The sequence below is a fragment of the Symphalangus syndactylus genome, chromosome 16 (genome assembly GCF_028878055.3).
Source record: "Symphalangus syndactylus isolate Jambi chromosome 16, NHGRI_mSymSyn1-v2.1_pri, whole genome shotgun sequence".
NCBI classification, from domain to species: Eukaryota; Metazoa; Chordata; class Mammalia; order Primates; family Hylobatidae; genus Symphalangus; species Symphalangus syndactylus.
In genome coordinates, this window is record NC_072438.2 from 34,545,250 (window position 1) to 34,564,633 (window position 19,384).

Here is a 19,384-nt window from a genome sequence, read left to right on the forward strand (position 1 = left end):
CGTCCAAGTATAGTGCAGTAAACTGGTTGAGAGTGTGGGCTTGGGAGCACCCCCATCTTCAAATCCTGCTTTTGCCACTTATTAGCTGTGTGACCTTGAACAAATTACTTGACCACTCTGTGCTTCAGTTTCTTCATTGGTAAATAGGGATAATAAAAGTACCTACCTTCTAAGACTGTAAGGAAACCCTGATAAATTAACAAATACGAAGGACTTAGCACGGTGCCTGGAATGTTGTAAGTGCTGTGTTTAACGTTCACCCTTACACTAGGGCTTGGTCATTGGTAGGCACTGAGTACATGTTAGTTTTTACTGGACTGTTTTAGATGGTGGAGGCTGTGATGCAGGAGAATGGAAAGAACTCAGGAAGGGAGATTAGGACAAATCCATTTAGTTTATATCCCTTAGTCACTGTATTTACAACTTTTATCAAGCCAATTATCTTTCTTAAGAGCTATGGACTTTGCTTGGGCATCCACAGATGCCCAGAACTCAAGATTGGAAGGAAACATGAAGCTCAAATAACAAGTAATTAGAAGGAGCTCACTTTGAAAAATATGTTTGCTTTCAAATGGAGCTTTAAATGAGCTCATGGGGAGTTTATTATAAAATGCTTTCCTGCACCAAATGCCTTAATGGGAAAAACTTTATCGCAGGTCAGTTGTTTAAATAATATACAGACCATGTTCCTCCTGAGTCTCTGTTCTCGCTGCAGGAGTCAAAGTTTCTTTGAATGTCCCAAGGTATTCCAAAGCAATCACAAAACACATTTCAAATTTAGAAGGTAATTTAGAAATCATCTCATCGTAAGCCCTCTATAGCTGAAGAAACATCCCCAAAGGGCTAGAATGATTTGCCCAAGGCCACTTAGCAACTGGCTAAGCTCAAATCAACACCCACTTCTTTAACTCCTAGTTCAGGGCCTTTTCCTCTAACTCATCTTCAGTCTTGGGTGGGTGTTAGGGAGGACAGCAAGCTGCTGCATGAAGATGTGGAATTTTCCCATTTTTCCCCTCTCTCAAAGGGATAAACTGATCACATACCTACAGAAATAATTATAGCTGAGCTGAGAAAGTGTCTAGGCTAAGCAATGAATCTGCATCACCAAGTCTTCAAAGTAAAAGTTTATTAGAGGCAGGTAAGGTTTGTTTGTTTGTTTTTCACCTCACCAGGACTAAAACCTGTTGCTATGTTGAGTCCTGGCAGCTTTTTGTGATATGTGTGGACAAAGAGCATGGCTGACCATCTAGCCATGGGGTTTTGCATTCCTGGAATGACTTTAGTAAGCAACGTAAACAGATATAGGTGTCAGCCCAGTGTGCTCTGGTGTGACAGGGCTCTCCAGTGGCAGGCGGAGGGCATCTTACCTTTGGGCAATGGCAATGGCTTCTGCACCCCTTCCATGCCTCTAAAAGAGTCCAGGAGTCATCAGGAGCTGGATTTGAGGGATTAGGGCCTTAGTGATTTGGCCATTCCATCGGGTTATGGTTTCCTGACCCACAGTGACCATGGCCCATAAAAGTGTAAGAAGTTGAGTCTACCAGAGCCATACTCAACCTCACATTTGAATTTGGAGGAAGATTACATAACTGTTTACTCAATTTGACTGGCACTTGCAAATTACCCCCTCTTTTTGCCTTTGAATAAGTAATGCGTATATGCAAATAATAAACACCATTGAATGACCAGGACTCTTGAGCACTGTGGGAGACTCCCCTGGATGGTTCCCAGCTCCCATCTTTAACTCAGCTGGGTTATCTTCATATTGCTTTAGTTCCCTCTGCAGACTAGATGTTCCTGCAAAATCGCTGTCATTGCACACTACTAGTGGGGAGATGGAACAGAAAGGGATCAAGTCCTTGTAATTAGATGTGGGGCGGGGCTGGGGGTGCTCACAGAACTCTCAGAGTTATACAGTGTTTGCATATTTCTGGGATTTTTTTTTTCCTCTGACCTCTGCAGTTATCTTCTGTTACTGGGTATCACCTAACCACCAGATTGAAGCTTCTACAATTCAGAGGCTCTCAAAGTTTTGGTTTGTGCCTATGATTACAAAGAACCAGGGCCCAAACTGGCATCTTCGACCTGAAAACTCTGTAAGGCTTCAGGTTTTATAAAATAAAGTGATTGAGATGTTATTGTATGAATGCTGGAACTGTCCTAACACCTCCTGTGACCTGTCCTCAAACTGGTTAGTGCCTGGAGCTCTGCCTATAGAGACTCACCCTTCAGTAAAGGAGTAATTTCCCTGGACTGAACATGCTAGCCTCAGACCTCTGCGAGCTCTTGAAACTATACACACAGTTTGATTGAAGTGTATATGCCCATTTTTAGCCCTGAGGAGAGGATATTTAGATCTTTGCAGATACCCAAACGGGTCTATAACTCATCAAAAGCTTGAGAGTGATTGCTTTTTCCAATAAATTGTTTTAAGAGATTTATTATTTAGGTTGCATGTGAACATACACGCAGACACAAATTTCATATATCACAAAGAGGGCCAACTGGAAACTTTGCCTAAGGTTTTCTCTAGGGAAAAAACCTCAATAATCTTATTATTTTTTCCTATTTTAATTGAAAATAAAATCTGTATACTTATGAGAGAGATGATCACACTGCAGATGCTGTGTCTCCATTTCCATCTTCAAAAATAAGGAGGCCTGGTGCAGGACCGATGGGGATTCTGAAACTGACTCTGAGAAATGCAGTCTCTTAGAGCAGGGGTCATCAAACTTTTCTCAGAAGGGTTAGATAGTAAATATTTTAAGCTTTGTAGGACAGGTGATCTCTGCGGCAACTACACACCTCTGCTGTTACAGTGAAAAAAAAAAAAAAAAAAAGGCAGCTGTAGACAATATGTAAACAGATGAGCGTGATGGGCTTTCAATAAAACCTCGTTTGCAAAAACAGGTGGAAGGCCAGATGTGACCCATGGCAGCAGTTTGCTAATCCCTTTCTTTTCCTTTTCTTTTTCCTTTTTCTTTCTTTCTTTCTTTTTTTTTTTTTTTGAGACGGTGTCTCTGTCACCCAGGCTGGAGTGCCATGGCGCAATTTCGGCTCACTGCAAGCTTGGCCTCCCAAGCTTGGGAAGTTCAAGAGATTCTCCTGCCTCAGCCCCTCAAGTAGCTGGGACTACAGGCGCATAGACACATGCCACCACGCCCGGCTAATTTCTTGTATTTTTAGTAGAGATGGGGTTTTATCGTGTTAGCCAGAATGGTCTCAATCTCCTGACCTCGTGATCCACCCACCTCGCCCTCCCAAAGTGCTGGGATTACAGGCGTGAGCCATCACGCCTGGCAGCTAATCCCTTTCTTAAAGGTTTAAGGATGCTATTAATTGAAATTAGTAAGGCTCCCATATCTGCCAGGTTCATGATGTGTACCAACTTTAAGCTGCTTTGCAAAAGCAAAACACCTGATCGTATTGTCCTGTTGGTTGTTGTGTTGAAATGAAAATAATTTCAACAAATATTTCGACATGCTGGGCAAGCTGTGGGTGATGTTAAACACCTAACAGTTAAAATCAAGAACTCCACATGCCAAATTTTCCCAGGGGATAAGATAAAAATAAAACTGTATTCTTTAAACTATGATTTGTCTTTTCATGCAACTCAAGGAAATCAGATTTTTTGGCAAATGACTGCGGTAAAACAATCCTTTTGCCCTAAGGCCTCACTCTGGGTGGGAAATCCTTCCCTGATCCTCCACAGGTAGAATTCTGTTTTTTTCTCGAAACCTGATACCTTTTAGAATCATACTCTGGCATTGCAAACACAAGCATGTTGGGCCTGCCAGGCTTCAGGCTGTGGCTTGTCAAACTGGGGAGAAAAGAAAATACAATACTCCAGAAATCTACAGCTCCTTTCCTTTTCAAGACAAAAGAGTAGAAACACCGGTCCTCTTACTACTTGTCACATTTGGAATAATTAGCCATTCTATCTTCCTGTTTAGTGTTTAGTTTTACATGCTGTCTGGTTAGAACATTTCATATGTGTACAATAACATCTAGTGAGGTTTTAACAAATGACTTCAGAGGAAAAGGGGAAGGAGCTGGACCGGACACCAAATGAATGAAAGGCTACCAAAAAGTTCATCAAAATCAAAACCACTCTTCTGGATGAAAACATACCCCCTCACCTATAATCCCATCGCTTTTGGAGGCCGAGGCAGGCAGATCACTTGAGGTCAGGTGACCGGAGACCAGCCTGGCAAACGTGGCAAAACCCCATCTCTACTAAAAATACAAAAATTTGCCGGGCTTGGTGGCATGCACCTGTAATCCCAGCTATTAGGGAGGCTGAGACAAGAGAATTGCTTGAGCCCAGGTGGCGGAGGTTGCAGTGAGCCGAGATTGTGCCACTGCACTCCAGCCTGGATTAGAGAGCAAGACCCTGTCTCAAAAAAACAAAAACAAAAACAAAAACAAAACAAAACCAAAAACAAATATACCACATCAAAATCAGTGAGTGCTGAGTCAACAAAAGGAAAACAATAAAAATGTAAGTAAGCTCTGTCCGCTGCCATCAAGGAGGTGAAATCGTAGTTGCAGACACACACAGAGACAAGCGAAGAAAGACTTTACATTGCCAGGTAACAGATATATTTAGATTGACATGAGGAATCAGACTTCACAAGTGCCAAGCTAGAAGGCGGCACAACAGAAAAATCAGGGATGCAATGCATACACAAGAATCAGCAGGAAGAAAGGGGTTCTTTTTTGGGGAGTCTGGGTCAGCTTTTTTGAGGTATAATTCAGGAGCAGTAAAATCACCCTTTTTAGTGTATATTTCTGAGTTTTGATAAATACATAGAGTCATGAAATCATATTTCTACCAACATAAAAAAATTCCCTTGCACTCTTTGGTAGTCAACTCCTCTGGCCACTCCCCAGCCCTTGGCAACCACTGTCTCTATAGTTTTGTCTTTTCCAGAATGTCAAATAAATGGAATCATTCAGTCAGTAGCAGTAAAGGTGAGATTTAAATCTTAAGGAAAGAGGAGCTTCTTAGAGCTGAAATGTTTCTAAAGCATCTTAAAGCAGATGGAGCTGTTGGTAAAGGAAGCTTGTGCTACAAAAGCTGCCATGGATAATGGAACTTGTGCAGGTTTGTTACTTCCACACAATGTGTCACTAAACATTCTGTTGCCTCTTAGTGGCCAGCCAGGGAGTTCCCAAAGCCCCAGCCAGTAGGTGGATTCACAGAGATTTACTGATGACTGCCTTGTGCTAGGAATTATACTAAGTAGGCTTTAGAGCTGTGGCTGTATGTTGGGCTGTCTGCTTATACTTTTAAGCGTATACTTTTATGTAGAAATCTTCCCCACTCAGAGGTGGTGATATGGTTTGGATCTGTGTCCCTGCCCAAATCTCATGACAAATAGAAATCCCCGATGTTGGAGGAAGGGCGTGGTGGGAGGCGACTGGATCATGGGGGCAGAGTTACCCCTGTTGTCCTTGTGATAGTCAGTGAGCTCTTATCAGATCTGGTTGTTTATAAGTGTGTGGCCCCTCTCCCCCTTCCTTCTCTTCCTCCTGCTCCAGCCGTGTAGGATGTGCCTGCTTCCCCTTTGCCTTCTGCCATGATTGTAAGTTTCCTGAGGCCTCCCCAGCCATGCTTCCTGTACAGCCTGCAGAACCATGAGCCAATTAAACCTCTTTTCTTTATAAATTACTCAGTAGTTCTTTATAGCAATGTGAGAATGCACTAATACAGGTTGGTCTCCCAGAGCCATGTGTGTACTCTATGATGATGCCTTGTGGTCATAGCTGGTTAGACCACAGGAGAATCTCTGACTTCATTAATTCAGCAAATATTCATTCATTTAACAAATACTGAGTGCCCACTATGTATCATGGGCAGTGCTGGGGGTTGGATCAATGCCTAGACTCAAGCTGGGGGCATCAGATTTTCTCTCCTGGAATTTTAAATTGGGCATAAAAGACAATCATCAATCTGGGCTGGCGGCTACAGGGGGGTGCACATGCCAATATAGTGAAGGTCTGGTTTGAGGAAAAATGTGCAAAGAAGTGGAGATGGGAGACTCTGGGGTCCTGAAGAGAGACCAAAACTGCTCCTCACCCCCAGTCCTTCCTGCCTTTCTGGCTACTCATTTTCATTCTTCTTCATAGGATTCTCTCCTCATCCATTGAGGGATGATGTTTCTCAAGGTTTTTCCTCTTTTCTTTTCACTCTAACTATTTTGCCAGGGAGACCCCATCTACATCCATGTTTTCAATTCCCTCTATACTTTGATGATGCTCACATTTAGATGGTCAAGCAAATCCCACTCCCAAGGTTCAGAACTAGCTATCATGCCTTCTACTCAGCATCACCACCTGGACGTGCCATATTCACAAAGCTCTATGTGTGTAGAACTGAACTCATATTTGAGCCCTTAGCTCTTACTCCCTGTGGTAGGCAGAATAATGGCCTCCAAAGATGTCCACATCTTAATCACTGAAATTTGTGAATATGTTGTCTTATGTGGCAAAAGGGACTTACTTGGCAGATGTGAATAAGTTAAGGATCTTGATGGGAAGATAATCCTGGATTATGTGAGTGAATCCAATGTAATCACCTGTGTCCTTATAAGAGGGAGGCAGGAGTGTCAGAGTCATAGAGAGAGTTTAGAAGATGCAACTCTACTGGCTTTGAAGATGGAGGAAGGGGCCATGAGCCAAGGAATGCAGGTGGCCTGTAGAAGCTGGAGAACGCAAGGAAACAGATTCTCCCCTAGAGCCTGCAGAAGGAAGCAGCCGTTCCAACACCTTGATTTTAGCCCAGTGAGACCCACATGGACAGCTGACATCTAGACCTATAAGATAATAAATTTGTGTTAATTCACTAAGTTTGTGACAATTTGTTACAGCAGCAATAAGAAATGAGTACACTCCCAAAACCTCAACCTCCTACATTCTCGATCTCAGCAGTGTCACTTCTGTTCATGCAGTTAATAAAGGCAAGGCAGAATTGTAGGAGCCATCCTTGACTCTCCATTTCCCAGGTGCACACATCAACTCTCCTTTCTAAACACCTCTTGAATCTATCATTTCTTTCCAGTGCCATAGCCTAGTCTCAGCCACTATTCTTGATTTCTCTAACACCTTCCTAAATAGTTTCCCTGCCTCCCTTCACCCTATTCTTTGCCCTGAAGTCAACATGAACTTCCTAAACGAAAATCTGATCATGTCACATTTCTACTATAAACCTTCAATGGCTTCCCATTGTCCTTAGGGTAAAGTTCAAACTTTGATGTGGCTTACCAGGCTTGTGTTCTATGATGCCTATTTTCTTCCCTAGCCATTATCTCTCCCCATTCTCTTCTTTCCCGTTCTTCCCTTCGAAATGCATATGCTGCCTACACCACGTGCATTCTGGTTGTTGCATATGAAGTGCTCTCTCTCTCTCTCTCTCTCCCTGTCTATCACTTCTGGGCCTTTGGACATGATTTTGTTTCTATCAAGAGCATTTCTCCCTGGCCCTTGCCTCTTTGGCTTCAGATTTTGGCTTCCTCTGGAAGCACTTCCTGACCCTTCCAGTTTGGTTTAAACATCGTTCTTATGTGCTCTGACACTTCGACCTCCCCTGTCTTAATGCTCATCAAGCTACATTGTAATTGCTTATTTAATTGTACGTCTCCTTAACTAGACTTTAAACTCCATGAAGTTCTAGAAGAATGGCAGCCAAGTCTGTCTTACTCATAGTTGTATTTTCAGCTTCTAGCACAGCGCCTGGCACAGAGGGGTTCCTCAACAAATGTATTTTAAATGAATTCAAACAGACCCATGGACAAAATTCAGAAGAGGGAGAAGTCTTTTGAAGCTGATAGTGTCGGAGGGGCAGAGGGAGGTGGGAATCAAGAAACACTTCAGGGAATATGTAGTGTTTGTATTGGGCCATTGTCCAGCTTTTCACCTGTTGTCCTGCACCCCCAGCTGCCCTTCTATATTATGCTCTGTAGAGGTACGAACAGGTGTCTGAAAACTACATTTCCTAGGCTCTCTTGCCAGCTGGGTCCAGAGGAAAATCCAAAGGCAGCAGCAGAGAAGAGTCCTGCACCAGTTTTGAGAGTGAAGACTGCTGGAGGTTGCTGGAGCAGCAGCAGGGATTGCAGGGAGGAAGAGAATTCCAGATTTCAGCAGCCCAGGCAGAGGCAGCACCGTTCCAGTAGTTCCAGCCATGTCCCTTTGTCTATCCAGAACTGGCAAACCCCACAGCAGCAGGTGTGAATGTAGGGACTTCAGCCCAAGGGAGTTTAGCTATGGCTTCTTTTCTTGCTCCGTTAACCCCTCTGTTTCTCCCATTTACTCTTCCAAACCTCCCAGCACCTTGGAAACCAATTCCCTGTATCAAATTCCCTGTGTTTGAAACATCTAGAGAGGGAATCTATTTTCCAGCCTGGACCCAGACCCATATTGCCTTGAAGACAGGATGGGGGAGAAGACAGAAAGTCATTCCATTGGAGAGACTGTCCCAAGCAAGTGTCCAGAAGTGGGAATGTTTGGAGGGGTTGTGGGGAGTAAAAATCCACCTATTTGGCTGGGGCATAGTGATTGAATAGGAGAGTGGCAAGTCAATAAGCCACAGAGGCATAAAAGGTCTATATTATGGAGAAGCTCCAATACTGGGTGGAAAAGTTCGTACTGGTTTTGGTAAGCAATGGAGATTCACTGAGGCCTGAGTCAAGTGTCATATTGGGAGATGGGCATGGAAAAGACCATTTTGCTTAGTGGTGAGTGTGATGAGTTGGAAAAAAAAGGAAGATGCAATAGACTGGCAAATATGTAGTACTTAGAGGCACTGGTTGGATGAGATGAATGAGAGAGGAAAATCAAAGATGGCACCACAATTTTCCCCGTTTAACTAGAAGGTAGGGCCCCTAGGAGATGTCAGGAAGATATCAGGAAGAATGAAAGTGGCTTGAAAGCTATGGAAGGCAGAGAATAACATTTGGCATCTGTATAGCACTTGGAGTTTTCACATATGTGATGTCATTAGATTTAAATTCCAATCTCTTAGCTCTTTCCACTAGTCATTGATATTGATCTATAATTTGGCAAAGAAGCTGAGGCTACATAACATGATTTAGCAATCATCTGTATGGAGGAGACAAGCAAAAACAGGACACTGGATGAGATCACTAAGGGCAAGAGTAGAGAAGCCAGACCTACAAGGATGCATGTGGGGTGGGGGTGAGGCTGGGAAGGATGAAATGTTGGAGGTAAGAGAAAGGCTGGTTAGAAAGGAGGACAGTAAGTATTGATAGCAGGAGGACCAAGACAGTTGGTGCTACATAAGCCCAGAGAGAAGGAGATTTTATAAAAAATTCGACATTTTTTCCCCCTAAAATATGACTGTCACATTCTGCAAGGTGTTAAGGAGAATAAAGGTTGAATAAAAATCCACTGGGTTTGCAGATATCAGTTTCAATGATTAAGTGGGGACAGAATCTATATTTCTTGTGGCTAAAGAGTGGTTGAATTATGAGAAAAAAGGCAATGAGAATGGCTCATTTTCCCATTCTCTTGGCCCCTTTCCCATCCATTTCCTCTGTCTGCCACCAAGTCCTTCCCTCCTCATACCCTCAGCCTACTCACCCATGCAACTTCCGATACCACCTGCATCTGAGTGTAGAATGGGCCAGTTGTTGGACGTATGCATACAAAGCTGGCTCACTGACTTGCAAGTTTGGATTTCAAACAATAAGCTGACCAGTATCAGCTTATTGTAGAGGCTGAAAGTATTTATTAGTGTCAAAGGTTGGTACTTAAAGTTGTAGACACCAGCTCAAGGTTTTTTCTTAAAGAAATCTAGCAGTTTATTAAGCAAAGGCTGGCTGACATATATGACTTCATGAAAAACGAGAATAAAAGAATTATACAATTTTCTCCCTTTAAAAAAAAAAGCATCGCTTGACTTATGTACTTGACATCCACTAGAAGTCATAAAATCACACAAACACACTATATATGTTGAAAGCTCCATATCTCCTGAACCCCTGGTGAAGTCTGCAGAACACATTCTAAGCAGTTGGTGAGAGTAGGCCACAGCGGGAGGGAGCAGACTTCCTGTACTTTGTCAAGACTAGAGGAAGTCAAAGTTAAAATCTGATTAGTTTGCAAGGATTCCAAAACCTGACCTAAATCGCCTTTCAGAATCTGTTAACATATCAAAGAGCATTTCCAGTAGCAGCAAGCAAGAGGCCTTATGCCCTGATAATTCTGGTAAGTTCCACTTTTGGGATAGGGAATATTTGACCAAGTTAGAGCCTTCATAAAATGCAGAGCCTGCTAAATCCCAACCTAAATATGTTCATAATAAAATATCAGCCTTCCAAATTACATTCTATATGAACAAACAAGCCCACGAAACATCCAAACAACGGGGCAGTGGGTGGAAACAGATGTCATCATTTATTTTAAGATTCGTTTATTCAAGAATTGAATGGAGGAATGTTGCTTATTCTATACAACATCTTAGGATTTAAGTAGTTTACCTGCTATTTTGAAACATGCACAGGGCTGTCAAATAGTTCCCTGGGTTTTCAGAGTAGCTCCTAAACTGTGCAACTCTGCTTTCTTTCTACGATATAAACAAAAGGGTTTTTTTCTAAAACTTGCCATAAAAACGATGTCATCATAGGATAAAAATTTTAAAGTGGCTTTAAAAAATTAAAACCTATGAATTAGTCTCAAGCAGCCTAACTTTATTTTTCTAACCACCAATTCCAACAGTAATAAATACTTACGATTGATATCTCTGAGTATGACACTTATAATAGGGCACAGTAAAAGCCTAGTTAATTTCCACTTCTGGTCTTGAATAGATTTTTTTCTAACGTGTAAAATTTCAAACAGAGCTCTTGCTTCATTTCATGTTGCTTTCCTTCTTTATTTAGTTAAAGAAGATGTGTGGGAAGGAGCAGGAGGGAGGCATAGGGATAGCTGGGTGGGTTCAATCTCCTTTTCCATCACCCCCCCCTTTATGTCAAAAAAAATGCTGAAAAAATTAGTCTCTACCCTTGCTGGCTCAACTTCATCACCTCCCATTCACTTATCCGCCCACTGCCATCTGGCTTCCATCCCAAAACTCCATTCAGATTGTTCTCATTAAGATCACCAATGTTTTCCTCCTTTCCAGATCCAATGGCCTATTTTTAGGTCTCCTCCTGATTGACCTTCTGCAGCATTGCACATGCAATGCAGACCCGAGGCTCCAAACTCACATGCCCACAGGCTGGCTGCAGTCTACACAGGTGAAGCTGGGTTCACCAGTGTAGGGTGAGTCACAGGAAGCCTGTCAAACTGTGGGCATGTGTCCTTTCTAAGGTAGCAGCTGCTGCTGTCTCTGGTTGATTTTGGCCATGGAGGAATGTGGACACCGCATTGATAAATATTTTGATTTTTTTTTTTTAAAGAAAAGCTTGGTTTTTATAAGACTGTTTATAATTCTTCTTTCTTTCTCTCTTTCTTTCTTTCTTTTTGACTGAGTTATACTCTGTCACCCAGGCTGGAGTGCGGTGGTGTGATCTCAGCTCACTGCAACCGCCGCCTCCTGGGTTCAAGTGATTCCCCTGCCTCAGCCTCCTGAGTAGCTGGGATTACAGGTGCCCGCCATCATGCCCAGCCAATTTTTGTATTTTTAGTAGAGATGGGGTCTCACCATGTTGGCCAGGGTGGTCTCAAACTCCTGACCTCAGGCAATCCGCCTGCCTCAGCCTCCCAAAGTGCTGGGATTACAGGTGTGAGCCACCGCACCCAGCCTCTAATTTCTAACTATTGGCTCATTTTTTTTAATGCTTGTAGGGAAAGTAGACATCACTGTAGACCTCTGAGGAGAAGACTGTACCGTAGATGAGTCTATGGTTCTCTTGGCCTCTGGGTCTGGTTCTTTATAGGTTCTGCCTATTTGTTTCTGCCCATTTTTCTGCTGTTCCCCTGGCCCCCATACCTACCTCAATCATATTGAGGCTCCCTGTGTTCCTTCTTAGTCCCCTTCTATTTTCTCCTCCTCGTGGGAAATGTCGTAGACCCAGGGCTTGCAGTCAGTGCAGTTGCCCTGGGCCCCACGTTCAGAAGAGCTCCATGATCATGGGTTAGTGCTCTGCAGCTGCTGTCTTGAAATTCTTACAATGTTATCTCTGAATTTATGTTTTGTGAGTGAAGTATGATGGGATAACAAGCATGTGCCAGGGACTTAGCATTTCAGCTCAAGCGCTGTCCTTCTCATTGCCCTTCTTCTCATTTCTCAGCCTGAGAAGAGTTCTTGGCCACCTGTTCCTTCAACCTTCCCCACCCAGGTCCTGCCACTCTCCTCTTCCTACCCTTCCCCCCAAGACTGCTGCTATCCTCCACCCTGGCAGGAAGCTGAGTGCAGGTGCAAGAAGAGTTGGTCCTTGCACCTGCATCTCTAGTCGAGGCCTGGCAACAGCGGCTGTCCTCACCCTAGCCTGAGTGCATGAGGCTGGGCACAGTGGCTCATGCCTGTAATCCCAGCACTTTGGGAGGCTGAGGTGGGCAGATCACCTGAGGTCAGGAGTTCGAGACCACCCTGGCCAACGTGGCGAAACCAAAAATACAAAATTCTCTACTAAAAATACAAAAATTAGCCAGGCATGATGGCGTGTGCCTGTAGTCCCAGCTACTCGGGAGGCTGAGCAAGAGAAAGAGAATTGCTTGAACCTGGGAGGTAGAGGTTGCAGTGAGCTGAGATCGCATGACTGCACTCCAGCCTGGGTGACAGAGTGAGACTCTGTCTCAAAAAAAAAAAAAAAAAGGAATGTATGACTTAATGGGGGTCAGCCTCTTACCACCTGTGATCCAAGTCCCTAGCACATCTTGATGCAGAGGTTGCAATATCCTTGGGATTGCCCATCTGCTATGGGCTGGGACAACTGACTCATGGAAAGTGGAGATGCCTGACTTGACTTCCCAGCCCCTCACTGAGGTGTGGTGCATGCGGGCTGGTGAGAGAGGGAAAATGGCAGCTGTCAGGCTCAAGTGCATATGGAACTTCCAAGTCCCACGGCAGGAACCAGAGCATCTGGGAGAGTCTGAACTTACCCTAGGTGTATTTTTGGATCCTTTGGGCCACTCTGTTCCTGGGAGAACCTTTTCTTTCTCCTTTTAGCTTCTCTGAGTCTGGCTTGTGTTCATTTCTTCTGACGAGCTTGAGACACCTTCCGGGGTCAAGGCATAAAATATGAATGGTGTGACGTCAGTGATTCTGACAGGAGCTCAATGTTCTAATATCTACATCTAGAACTGGCATTGCACAATATAAAGATGAACAGTAAAATTCATGCCAGTAATTTAAAATCTTTATTTAGAGCAATATTAAATAGTGAATTTAAAACTCACCATGACATGTTGAGAGAGAAAGAGAGATCTTGGAGGAAAGGGAATATTTTATATTTTAGGGCCTTAGTACCTTTAGTCATTTTAATGGCACTTTTTTCCTGCTCTTTGAACAAGGGCCCCCACATTTTTATTTTTTATCAGGCCCCACAAACTGTATACCTGGTTCTGCCCAGGCCTGCTTTTGCTGATGGCTCCCCACTACATCTTCAGTCTGGATTCTGCATCTCCTCTCCGGACCTGCCGTATCTTGGGGGTTTGCAGGCAACTCAAGCTCAACATGTTCTCACCTGACGTCATCCCTCAAGTGTGCTTCTCCCTTTACATTTCCTTGTTTTCCTTTTTCTTTTCTTTGCTTTTCTTTTCCTTTCTTTTCTTTATTTTCTTTTCTTTTTTTTTTTTTTTTTTTTTTTTGAGACAGGGTCTCACTCTGTCACCCAGACTGGAGTGCAGTGGTGGGATCACGGCTCACTGCAGCCTCCAACTCCCGGGCACAGGTGATCCCCCCACCACAGGGTAGCTGGGACTACAGGCATACACCACCACACCTGGCTTTCCTTCCCCTTCCTTCCCTTCCTTCCCTTCCTTCCCTTCCTTCCTTCCTTCTTTCCTTCCTTTCTTCCCTCCCTTCCCTCCCTCCCTCTTTCTTTCCTTTTCTTTTCTTTCCTCTTCCTTCCTTCCTTCCTTCCTCCCTCCCTCCCTCCCTCCCTCTCTCTTTCTTTCTCACTTTCCTTCTTTCTTTCCTTCTTTCATTCTTTCGTTCTTTCTTCTTTCCTTTCTTTCTCTTAATTTTTTGTAAAGATGGGGTTTCACCATGTTGCCCAGGCTGGTCTTGAACTCCTGGGCTCAAGCAATTTGCCTGCCTCAGCCTCCCCAAATGCTGGGATTATAGGCGTGAGCCACAGTGCCTGGCCTATTTCCATGTTTTCTTAATGAAATATCATCTCGACACGCATTTGTAACAGAGTAGTTGCTAAATTGTTGAATGAATGAATGAAATCATAGGAACATTTTCATTTTTCTCTGTTCTTTCATAGAAAAAGGAAGAACTAAGTCTTCCTGGGCAATTAGGAAAAGGATCTTGGAGGAGGTAATATATGATCTGTGGTTTTAAGAATGAACAGGTCTTTCAGGCAGCGTGCACGATACGTTTCTATGGATATCTGGGTGACTAGAGGTTATTTCTGAGCGCAGGCTTGTCATGGAGAAGAAAAGGGGAAGGAGAAGAAGCAGAAACAAAAATTCTTCCACTGCCAGAAACACACAACATAATGGAAATTAATGAGTTGCAAAATAATTCCTGTATTAAAAATTTTTTTGGAACGTGTTCACATGACACTTTTTAAAGCTTCATGCTTGTTTGGTTAAGGTCTATACATATCAGTGTCATATCCAAGTAAATCCATGTCTCCCCAAACTTTTCAGTCATGTAATACATTTGATTAAGACTCTTCTATATTCACATAATGCTTTTCCCAGTGTGTTATAGATAACTCATCCTTCATCTAGGTATCAGAGGTTGGGATTCAACATCTCAAACAGAGAAAGAAGAGATGGTGCTGAAGCACCCCATGAAGACATCTGGTAAAATGTAGCATTGACATCAGAGACCATTAATGGCATATACTATATTACAATTTTATCAACAGTAAATATGACATCTGAGATAAAGTTGTTAACCCAAACTAAATTTTAAACTTTATTAATAGCAGAACAAGAGTTCTTTCCAGCTAAAAACAGAATCATATAATCTTGGTAAAGTCAAGACAGATATGATCCTCAACTACCTTTGTGTCAAGCAGTTATTTGTGTTGCTATAAAGGAGTACCCGAGACCAGGTAATTTACAAAGAAAAGAGGTTTAATTGAATCACGATTCTGCAGGCTGTAAAAGCATGGCACCAGCACCTGCTCAGCTTCTGGGGAGGCCTCAGGGAGCTTTTACTCATGACAGAAGGTGAAGCAGGAACAGGCCTGTCACATGGCAAGTGAGGGAGCAAGAGAAAGAGAGTGTGGAAGTGCCACACACTCTCAAACAACCGGATCTCGTGTGAACTCACATTATCACCAACGGGATGGCACCAAGCCTTTCATGAGGGACCCAGCCCCACGATCCAAACACCTCCTACCATGTCCACCTCCAATGCTGGGGAAAATATTTCAACATGGGATTTGGAGGGGACATCCAAACTATATAACCTTAAAATAAAGCAGGCAACTCTCCAGCAATTCCTAAATTAAGTCTTCATGTCTTGATTCCACTATTTCAGGTCTAGGCCAAAACATCTGAAGTGTCTGTTAGAAGTGCCAGTACTTAAATGTCATCCCAGACCCACTAAATTAGAATCTTTAGGGGACGAGCTGAGAAAACTACATTTTAAATCAGCCCTCTGCCCCATCCTAGGTGACCTGTTATGTACTCCAGGTCTTAGGAAAACCCAACTTCCAACATAAATACAAGAATTTCAGATCATCAAATAAAATAGCTTTTCATTTCTCTTGAATATTATCAGGAAAATGAGAAGTTCTAGCTAAGTGGATTTTCCAGAAGAATTTAATTTCACGAGTCCCAAAACTTTGAAATATTTAAAGCATTGTAATGAAAATCCTTCTAAACTGTGTTATATAATGCTCCATCTTCTCAAACAAAATATATTGTCACAAACTGGACATTTGTATTAGTGACTCAGGATCATTATTACAAATATCCATTATTGTAAGAATAGCTGAAGAAGTTATTCAAATCTGTAAAACTGCGATCCTATGCTAAATGGCTGTAGCCAACTGTGTTTTATAGTGATACGGTTGCTTTTTTGTGTTTTGTTTAAATAATTTTCCTGTTTCTTTCCTTTGCTGTCAGGTAACTTTTATTAATGGTACCACTATTTTTTTCTACTTTCTGCTTTTCTCCTTAATAACCTACGAGAAAGCATGAGGAACTCTTTATGAGTAAAGTTCTTGTGTGGGTGGAAGGATCCCTTGGGATGTTTTCAGGTGTTATAAACCACAGTTCAGATTGGCTGAAACAATGAGGGAATTCATTATTTCACATACCAAGAACCTCTGTTTTGTATAGTTGAAATTAAATTATACCTACAAGTCTTATCCTGTTTTTTTGCTTATTATAACAGACCATTTTCCTATCATTAAAATCCTGTATAAATATTCTCATACATAGCATTTCACCATATTAATGAAATCAACAAGTATTTGCTGAGTATCTTCCACGTGTCAAGTACAGGAAGATGGTGGAGATGAGATGGAGAGCAAGAACAGCCAAGGTCCCTGGTGTCCTGGGGCTGCCAGGTTAGTGGGAATGTGCCATCATGTATTTCACCATTCTATTGTTTCAGAGAGTCGTTTTGGAATTATAAATAAATTTCTGATAAACATCTTTACATAAATTTTGGTCTATTTCCACAAGAGTCATTTCAAAAAGTGTAATTACTGGGTTATTGTAAACTTCTATGTTTTTTCAAGACTTTCCTTATTGTGGTAAAATATAAAATAAATAATATAATATTGACAATTTAAACTATTGTTAAGTGTACAATTTAGTGGCATTAGATACTTTCACAATGTTGGGCAACTATCACTATTATCCATCTCCAGAACCTTTTCATCATCCCAAACTGAACTTCTAACTGTTAACAATAACTTCCCATTCCCTCCTCCCCAACTTTGGCAACCACTACTCTACTTTCTTTCTCTAGAAATTTGACTATTCTAGGTACCTCGTTGTACTAGTCTTTTCTCATGCTGCTAATAAAGACATACCTGATACTGGGTAATTTATAAAGAAAAAGAGATTTAATGGACTCACAGTCCCACATGGCTGGGGAAGCCTCACAATCATGGCAGAAGGTGAAGGAGCAGCAAAGTCACATCTTATATGGTGGCAGGCAAGAGGAGAATGAGGACCAAGTGAAAAGGATTTCTCCTTATAAAACCATCAGATCTTGTGAGACTTATTCAGTACCATGAGAACAGTATGGGGGAACCTGCCCCCATGATTCAATTATCTCCCACCAAGTCTCTCCCACAACATGTGGGAATTATGGGAGGTACAATTTAAGATGAGATTTGGTTGGGGACACAGCCAAACAATATCACTTCTATAAGTGGAATCATATAATATTTATCCTTTTGTGTTTGGCTTTTTTCACTTACCATAATGTTCTCAAGGTTCATACATGTTGTAGCATGTATCAGAATTTTATTCCTTTTTAAGACTGAATAATATGCCACCGTGTATATATCTAAATCTGTACCACATTTCGTTTATCCATTCAACTGTTGATGGACATTTGAGTGGTTTCTACCTTTTGGTTATTGTGAATATCATATTTTTTAATGGCTGTGTAAAATGGATTGTACACATATAGTTTACTGATAGTATATAAGTAATTCTGTTTCAGTTCATATGCCATAATTATATTTTTAAACCTTGTTAATAGGAGAAAAAAACTTATTGTCTTAACTGGCACTTCATTAGTCAAGTAGATCATTTTTCAACTGCTTATATTTATACTTTTGTGGAATGTTTGCTTATATTTTTACCTTTTTAGGCATCAGAATCTTAAGATTTTTCTTATTGTTAAGAGCTTTTTCAAATATAAAATATTCTCATTGTCAAATGGATTGCACATATTTTTCCACTTTATTTTAACATTTTCATTTTGAGCTTCTTTTTGATATGGAGAATGTTTTTCATTTTAATGGAGTCAAATTTATCAGTTTGTAAATTATATAATTTATTTTAAGCTTAGAAAATTATTACCCATCGAGATTATATTTCTTTTCTTTTTTTTTTTTTTTTTTGAGACGGAGTCTCGCTCTGTCGCCCAGGCTGGAGTGCAGTGGCGTAATCTCGGCTCACTGCAAGCTCCGCCTCCCGGGTTCACGCCATTCTCCCGCCTCAGCCTCTCCGAGTAGCTGGGACTACAGGCGCCCGCCACCACGCCCGGCTAATTTTTTTGTATTTTTAGTAGAGACGGGGTTTCACCGTGGTCTCGATCTCCTGACCTCGTGATCCGCCTGCCTCGGCCTCCCAAAGTGCTGGGATTACAAGCGTGAGCCACCGCGCCCAGCCTGAGATTATATTTCTTTATCAAATTTTTGCATTCAACACTTTACCCATCTGGAGTTGGATATATGGTGTAAGATGATCTCCATTTATTTATTTATTTTCTTAAAAACTAAGCAATATCTATGGATACTTTTTAGTGCCAGTCTTAACCTTTCTGCTACACTGGACACTGCCAACCACTCTTATTGAGAGTATGTCTACCTTCTCTTTGCTCACTCTCTCCTGGTTCTCCTTCTACACTCTTGTTACTGATTTTCAGGCTCCTTCATTCTAACTTTCTCTGCCTGCTCCTAAGATGGATTTCAACCCTTTAATCTTCTTTTTGTACATTCTCCCTACTCAGTAACCTGCCACTTGATCACAATTCCAGCTTCCACCCATACACCCATATGTGAATGACACCCCCCTTTTTTTGGCAGAAACTCCTACTTGGGTTTTGAATCTATGTGTTCAGTCACTGCTGATTCGTTCAATATCCACCAAATAGTAACTGAATGCCTATGCTACCAGGCCCTCTTCTAGCCTCGGGGGATAAAATGCCTACCTTGATGGAACTCCCATTCTCGTGGGAGAGATGGACAATATTATAAGCTCAAGTAATCTATAATATTTTAGGTAGTGATAAGGACTATGCAGAAGGCCAGTGCAGGCATGGAAGTTAAGCATCTGTGGGTGGATGTGAGGGTTACAATTTTAAAGTGAGTTGTCAGACAAGGCTCCACTGAGAAGGGACATCTGTGCAAAGAGCTGAAGGAGAAAGATAAGAAAGTAACTATTGTGAGTATCTGTTCAAAGAACGTTCTAGGCAGAAGGAAAAGCAAATGCAAAGTCCCCGGGGAAAGGCTGTGCCTAGTTTGTTCTAGGACCGGTGATGAGACTGAATGGCTCCAGCAGACTGAATGGGAAGGAGAGCAATAGGAAATGAGGTCAGAAAGGT

At 42.1% G+C, this 19,384-nt stretch overlaps 1 protein-coding gene across 2 annotated transcripts in view; it reads left to right on the forward strand.

Moving 5' to 3' along the window:
- The window catches only part of TBC1D19 (TBC1 domain family member 19), a 277,728-nt gene that overhangs the window by 250,769 nt on the left and 7,575 nt on the right, over nt 1-19,384 (forward strand). For both annotated transcript variants that reach the window (XR_010116325.1, XR_010116326.1), the window contains exon 21: nt 16,537-16,664. The gene's annotated coding sequence lies outside the window, so the exon portion shown is untranslated. The remainder of the gene's footprint in view (nt 1-16,536; nt 16,665-19,384) is intronic.